This window comes from Stegodyphus dumicola, chromosome 7 (assembly GCF_044657685.1).
Source record: "Stegodyphus dumicola isolate Sdum_Otavi_A_Nest chromosome 7, ASM4465768v1".
In the NCBI taxonomy this organism is placed as follows: Eukaryota; Metazoa; Arthropoda; class Arachnida; order Araneae; family Eresidae; genus Stegodyphus; species Stegodyphus dumicola.
Genome location: NC_140774.1, coordinates 4,778,872 through 4,786,284, shown reverse-complemented (window position 1 = coordinate 4,786,284; position 7,413 = coordinate 4,778,872). Strand labels below are relative to the sequence as shown.

The window sequence follows — 7,413 nt, the reverse complement described above, 5'->3', positions numbered from 1 at the left end:
TGGAAGAAAATCGAGTAAGTGCTAGAAGGCAGCGTTAGATAATTTTCAAATTTGATCCAAACAAATAAGTCAAGAAAATTGAAGGAAATCAGAGAAACCAAATTAAATAAAATAATGAAAAAATCTATTAGTAAATTCCCATGAGTGCTGCCAAAATGTTGGCAATAAGAATATTAAATTAAAGAACAATATACAGATATTTCTACTAGTTCGGCAAATTGAAATCCAGTAAAATTTAACAAAAAAATTTCAACCGCCCAACGTGGGGCTCGAACCCACGACCCCGAGATTAAGAGTCTCGTGCTCTACCGACTGAGCTAGCCGGGCGACGGACGGGTATCTCTTTCAAGTTATTTGTACTTAACATATTTTACGTTATCTGTTGAAAACATTATTTATGGAAATATTATAAAGTTTATTTCCAAGAAAAAAAATATTTGCTGATAAATGAAATCATGAACTCACATATTTTATTTTAGAAAAAAAATTAGTTCTGCTGAAAATTTAAATTTCGGAATTTTGAATCCTTTTTAGGTACTTTTAGTACTTTTTAGGTACTTTTCCGTTCTGTTGGTGAGATAAAGTTAACTTCTGTCAATTGGGTTCCGCTTAACACTAAATATAAACGTTGGTGCAAAATCTAACCAGATGGCAGTAAATCTATCAACACTTTCACCACAATTTCAGATTACACAATAGGCATGAAACTGCCGATCTCATTCAACATTCCCGAAAACATTTGTGTCTTTACGTCTTTTCATGCAGTCGCTGCCGTATGATTTCATTGCCGTATGATACGTCTTTTCATGCAGTCGCTGCCGTATTCGGTGAGGTTGGAAATTTATATGGATGGCCCAGTACGAAAGGACTTTTAGTTCTAGTTCTCCTAGTTCTTCAAGGGATTCCTAGAAATTCTTTGCCAGTGTCGCTCTGATATGTAAATACTGCACCATTTTGCACATGGCATCCCGTACATGGCTATGTACTGTAGATGTTACGTACTGCATGTTGTTCAGAGCATTTAGTGTATCCAGACCAATTTGTAATAGAGGCTGTATTATGAGATACATTATAGCATGACATATCCAAATCTATAACCACTGGCCTATGGTCTGAGGAGAGATCATTTACACTTTTAGGCTTTCAGGGTTCATAACTCCGACTCATTTGAGAAGGAAGAATAAGTTACAGAACTGGATGTGTCATTATAACGGGCTGGTGTTTGAGAAGCTACAATTACAAAACTGCCCAAATTGGCAAAACGATGAATTACATTTCTAAGGTACGTGTTGTTACTGCAGTTCCACTCACACTTTGTGCATTAAAATCTCCGCTTATGAGTCTGTACAATGTCTCAAGATCCGATGCAACACTCTTTTGTTACTTAGAATATAGGTGAAAATGACTGTACTTAGTCGTGTATTGCGTGGAATGAATGTGACAGCTAAAACTTCTTTAGCCGAAAGATGTGGGAGTGTTATCGAGTAATGAGAAACAGAACTCACAATTAGCCTTTCTTAGCATGTCTGGTGTCTCTCTGTCGATCTAACTGGTATATAGCATAGTTGCAAGTTTCATGTTACGGTTCTAAGGTTTTCTGGCATAATTAATTGGTAGCAGCTAACCCGCTGACTCTCTCTAAAGCAAAGAAGTGTATGCCGATCTTTCGTCCAACATCGCCAAGATTGCAATTTTTGAGTTCAGTAAATTTACTTTTTAATTTTGGTTGCCCTGCTTAGTTTGGCATCAAAAACGTTTTGAAACTCAGAAAGAGTATTCATAAGCCCTAACAGCTCACTGAAACTATTGCTACCTATACCATTACAGTTTATACTATTCTAGTTTACAATGAATTTAAGTTAATTGATGATGCAGCTGTAGTAGTGTTGATTTTCAGAGGCATTATCTTATTTTAGCATGAATTACTTGCAGTATAATTTTCATGCTATTTGCCGGATTAGCAGCCTGTGCAAAACACATTCCAAGTTGAAATTTGTTTGGCTTAGATTGTTTTCTATTGTTTGGAAATATTTTACACCTCATGGTCTGTCTTTACGCAATAGTTGCATTTAGGAATCTCTGTCTTGGCCTTCATGTGGTCATTCGGGGTTTCAGTGGAATCCGGGACTTTTGACCCAAAGAGAGAAATCTCAGATGACGAGACAATTCTCATATTTTTCCACTTTTAAGACGAAATGCATGAGATCGTTACCTAATAAATTGCATTCGCATTTTGTGAACGCACTAATTGCACCTGGAACAGGTCATTGGTTCTTTCGCGCAATTTTTGGTGAATTGCACAACTTTGCTAACTTGGAAGTCTCCCTGTGGAAAAGTCATAAATATATCCTCCTTACTGGCATTAGAGAGTAACACTCTTATAATAATTAAACTGGCCTTGCATGCTTTGGGTTGATTACATAATTTTGTATGGAACTGCTGAAGAATAACACACTTTGTTCTCGGGGATCGTTAGCACTGTTCGGGAGTATCTTTAAAAATTTACCGTAAGGACTGCTAAGAAATTTAAGGGGTGTGCTGGTGCTGCATTTCCGTCTGGGGATGGTTTACATTAACGTTGTTGATATCATTCACTTTGACTTCGGAAACATTTACATTACTAGCATTACAAATACCTATCTACTGACATCACAATTATTAAGATTCAAATCAACTTTACTATTTAATAATTCACATCAGCATGATAAATTCTGCATTATTAGGGATCTTTTTTTCAAAATGATTCAAACTTATTTTTCAGACCTAAGCAAGATCTGGCTTTTGCAAAGTTCTGGCGAACTTAAGTCTTCTGACGTTTTGTTAAGTTTCTTTAAACCATCAATGTCCGTATCAATGACGACATTTTGCCTCTTACTAACATTGTTACAAGAAATAGGCTCAGAGTTAGAATCAGCATTAACTACGATACAATTAAAAGAAGATGCCTTCAAATAATCACTCCTATCTTTCATTTTTCGTAGTTTTTCTGATGCTTTGTTAATTTTCAAACCCAAGAAATGTGAGTAGTCATTATTATATTCACGTTCTGGAAGTGTTGCACTTAAAAATTCACGCATGTTGGTTAAGTCCCTAATTTGTACTCGAAAATTCTTAATTCAGAGTTTCTGCCCAAAGAGTTCAAAAATTTATTATCAGAAGTTGAATCTGTACTTGCACAGGAATAATACACAGACTCGGTATTCATTGTAGAAAAAGGAAAAGCACTGATCAGCCCACGAAATAGGCTTAGCTTCGCACCCTTCGGTAGTAGAGGGAAATTTTCCGCTGAATCAGTATCCATTGACAGAAGCCATCTCTTTCATTAATTGCAACTAAATGATAGACCTACAAAGAGAAAGAGAGATCATCAAATTTTCGACAACTTCTTAGTAGCTAAAAACGACGAGTTCTATTACGAAAATAATAATAATAATAATAATAACGAAAAGAAGCAAAGTATGTGGTGCCATCTAGGATTGAAAAATGGAACCAAATTAGGATCCTAGTTGTCTACAGATTGGCGATAAACGCAATTCATTACTTAATGTAGAAATGTTTAAATTCTCGAGCAAATCTATTTCACCAACTGAAAACGTTTTTCAGGTGATATTTTCAGAAAAAAAAATTTAAATTTGTGACTCGAAGATCAGCAAGAGGATGATTTATTTGTTTTCTATTTTCGAGCATAAGAATCTTGTTCCTTAATTCCAAAGTTTCCAAGCGTTTCTGTGTTGATGAGTGTACACCGCATTAATAATGCCCCGTTAACGAGGAATGCTGTAAATTCAAGGAGATATCATTGCAGGAATCGAATCCTTAAGGACAGAAGAATGTGCCTGATGAAAAATGCCAGGTATTCCGAAACATTTTCTGCCTTTCTTAAACCCTTCTTAAAGACCTTGCTTCCTTCATCGACCCCTAACAATTTTCTCTACAGTATACAACGTAATCACAATACAAATAACTGCACATAAATAACTTAAAGTTAACAATGAGTTTAAGAATACGAGCAAAAAATTAATATAAACATATGTTTTAAAAAATGGCTCATTAGATTTATGTTTAATTATTTTTGTGTTATTATTAATTTTAATCTTATAAATATAACCAGGTTTAAAAAAAAAGGTATTCTGTACGTACGCTCAGGATGTTGAAATTTTGTATATGGGACTGCTATAACATGTAGATGTGCAGCCCCCTTTTTGTTGCAATCGGCCGCCCAAGAAGTATATAAATATATGTATACTTCTTGATATATTTATATACTTCTTGATACTCGGCTCGGTGAGCTAAGATTTTTATTCTTATATGTTTGTAAATTGTGCATTTTTTACTTCAAAAGTAATTGAGTTATATTGTTCTTATGTTCCGGTTAAGTAAGTTCCACAAAGCCTTATCAAAGAAAGTATAAAGTACATATTCTTTGGCCTAACGACGCCGCCATTTGTTTACATTTGAAACTTAGTAGCATAGTGAATTAAGTCAATTTCTGCACCAACTTCAGTGTCGTTTTGCAAATTGGGCCCAAACGTTTTGTGCACCAAACGAAATCTGTCTTTCTGCCTAATTTTAAACTCTAATTTTAATTTCAAAAATTGATTTTTAACGGTTTTTTAACTCTATTTTGTGTTTTAGGTTTTTCAGTATTTTACAAATTTTAATGAAGATGTTTTGAGTTTTTATGTATTTTTTCCTTGCCGCGGAGTGAGAATCGAAATGATTGAATGAGAAATATAGCCCTAATGAAATTCGAGGAAATAAGTTTAAATGAAATGCAGCAAATATATGCATAATTTAATAGGCCGTACAAGGAAGTCATATGGTGTCCACATCAGATCTTTTTAATATGTTTGCTTGCTTTCTTTTCTATATATTTCACTGGTAGCTTAAAAAATTAGTATTGATTTTCAAAATTTATTAAAAAATTTGAGTTTATTTTCCTCTTAGTTTTATTTTATATAGGCTCTTCCTAACTATAAGGTGCAGCTTAATATCAATGCTCAATGATTATGTTATAATACATAATAATAATGTTATTAATACATTACTTTTGGTTGTTAATGGGATTTCGATTATAGAGATCAGTTGCCAATGTATACTCGACTATCTACCCCCAGACCACCCCTTGTTGATCACTAACCTTTTTCATCCACCTCATTGGGTCAATACCTGCTCCGTTGTGAACCTCTGGAGAAGAAAAATCTTTCACGCGCTTCACAGTTAAAATATTTATTTCATTCGAAGGAAAGTAAAAAAGAAAATATGTTTAAAATCTGTCATTAAGGGAAAGCAAAGCATTTGAAAAAAACTTTGCATTGATGATATGTTAGTCTTATGCGAAGCTCTTTAAATAAACGAGAAGATGCACTAGAGATGAATAAAACCTTTTAAGTAAATGAAAACGAAATCAAAGAGAAGCAGGATCACGATCTGCAGTCGGCAGAGATAACTAAATGCAGTTGCGGAATCCAGTTTTTAAAATATTATGGAATTTATGATCTCTTTGTAGTAAATGGTCTCGAATGGAGTAAGCGGATAAAAATAGCTTTAAATAAATAGTATTAAACTGCGTTTTTCTCTTTGCTGTAATATAATGGAACCTCTCTAGAACGTATTTAAAGTCTTAAACTTTCATCAAATGTGAAGTTGAAGTGAACGCAAAAAATCTCCCACTGTTTGATAACTATGCATTTGATGCCGTCAGTTATTGTTTAATACCATTGCAAATTTATATAAATACTACTCCTACGCATTTCTTTTTTAGTTGTTTGTAACTTATGTATGAAATGATCCACTTGTTTGTTTTTAGTTTACTTAAGTGGACAGTGGACGATGATTTTAGCAAAAATTGACCAAAAATTGGGAAATAAAAATTTCATATGATAATATTCTTCGGTTTTAACTCTATAGTCTACAAAAACCCGCTTTTATGTAAAATTATTTTTAAAGAAGTTATAAGCGTTTGAATACGCTTGTTTACCTTTTTTGTGACATTTAAAGGGACATTTAAATGTCAATAAAAGGGTAAACAAACATTTCGGAAACATTATTTTAATTTACGCGACAATATTTTTACTGTTAGTAAGATATAAATGTGTAAGGTTATGAAGACTGCAATTTATGCAATTTCGTTTCACGGAGGAGTTACCCAACAGATGTCATATCCTTTTTTTTTTTTTTTTTTTTTTTTTTTTGAAAGTGTAGCATTGCTAAAAATATGAAACCTAAATCTCATTTAATGATGAAAAACAAATCAACAGTAAATGTTTTATCCAAAATATTGCCGGTGTATCAATGACTAGCCAGTAATCAGCTTTTAGCATGATCCATATCTGAAAAAATACAAAACACTAACGAGAGTTCACATAGCGACATTTGGAAGAACTGCCCGAAGGAAACATTTGTAATGAAAACAGACTCGAAATAGCTGTTATCACAGCAATTAGTGACTTCAATTTTGAGTGTTTAAATACTTTAAGTATGGAACATAAAGATATAAATTCATGTTCAATATCTATTGGACAGAGGCAAGATAAATGTCGTATACATCAAAGCAAAAAGAGGAGTTCGACTGGATACAAGAAAAGATGAATTACCAAAAAAACTATGTAAGGTAGGTAAACAATAATGAAAACGTAAATGAGGAAGGGGAAACATATGGTGCAGGACGTTTTTAAAGTGATTCTTAGTTTTAAAAAAAGTATTTGGGTGAATTTAGTGAAAGTGTTCTAGAAAATTTCTAAAATAATATTAAGTATTTCTTGCCATTCTACAATTTTATTAGTAAAAACAGTCTTTATGCATACGTGAAATAATGTTAAAATATTTTATATTAAATAAAATTATATATTAGGACATGTTAAGAAGTAAATATTATAGGTAAGCGTAAAAATATTCTTAAAATGTATTTTTCTCACAATGAAATTTTCGCGATTATTACATCTTCAAAATGCTCCATGCGCTTTATTTTATGTTCAAAATGACTGTAATTTCTAATTTAGATTCCCATTTATACATGTAACAAAAATTAGTATGCATTTTTGAATGCGACTTCATTAAGGGGATAAAAGTCCAATTAAAGTGTATTAAAGTGGGAAATTTTGTCCAAAATTCAGGTATATGTGAAAGAAATATTAATTAAAAACTAACATTTTATGCAATTCACTAATTGATACCAAGTTGTGTTTGCAATGCATTTTTAATAAAAATAAAGCAAAAATAACAAGAAACGGAAAAAAATTAAGTCGCATGGAGCATTTTGAAAAAATTTTAAAAATTCAAAAGAAATTTAAAAAAAAATTAAATTGCAATGATCCAGAAATTTTTTTCAAAGATATTTGATATAATTATAGTAAAATATACATGCATGCAAAATTTCATAATTCTATGACAATAACTTAAAAAAAAGTATTT

At 32.3% G+C, this 7,413-nt stretch overlaps 1 non-coding gene across 1 annotated transcript; it reads right to left on the bottom strand.

Moving 5' to 3' along the window:
- Positions 1–254: 254 nt before the first annotated feature.
- On the bottom strand, positions 255–327 carry TRNAK-CUU (transfer RNA lysine (anticodon CUU)). The gene has a single exon. It is a non-coding gene; the product is annotated as a tRNA-Lys (tRNA).
- Between the last annotated feature and the right edge of the window lie 7,086 nt (positions 328–7,413).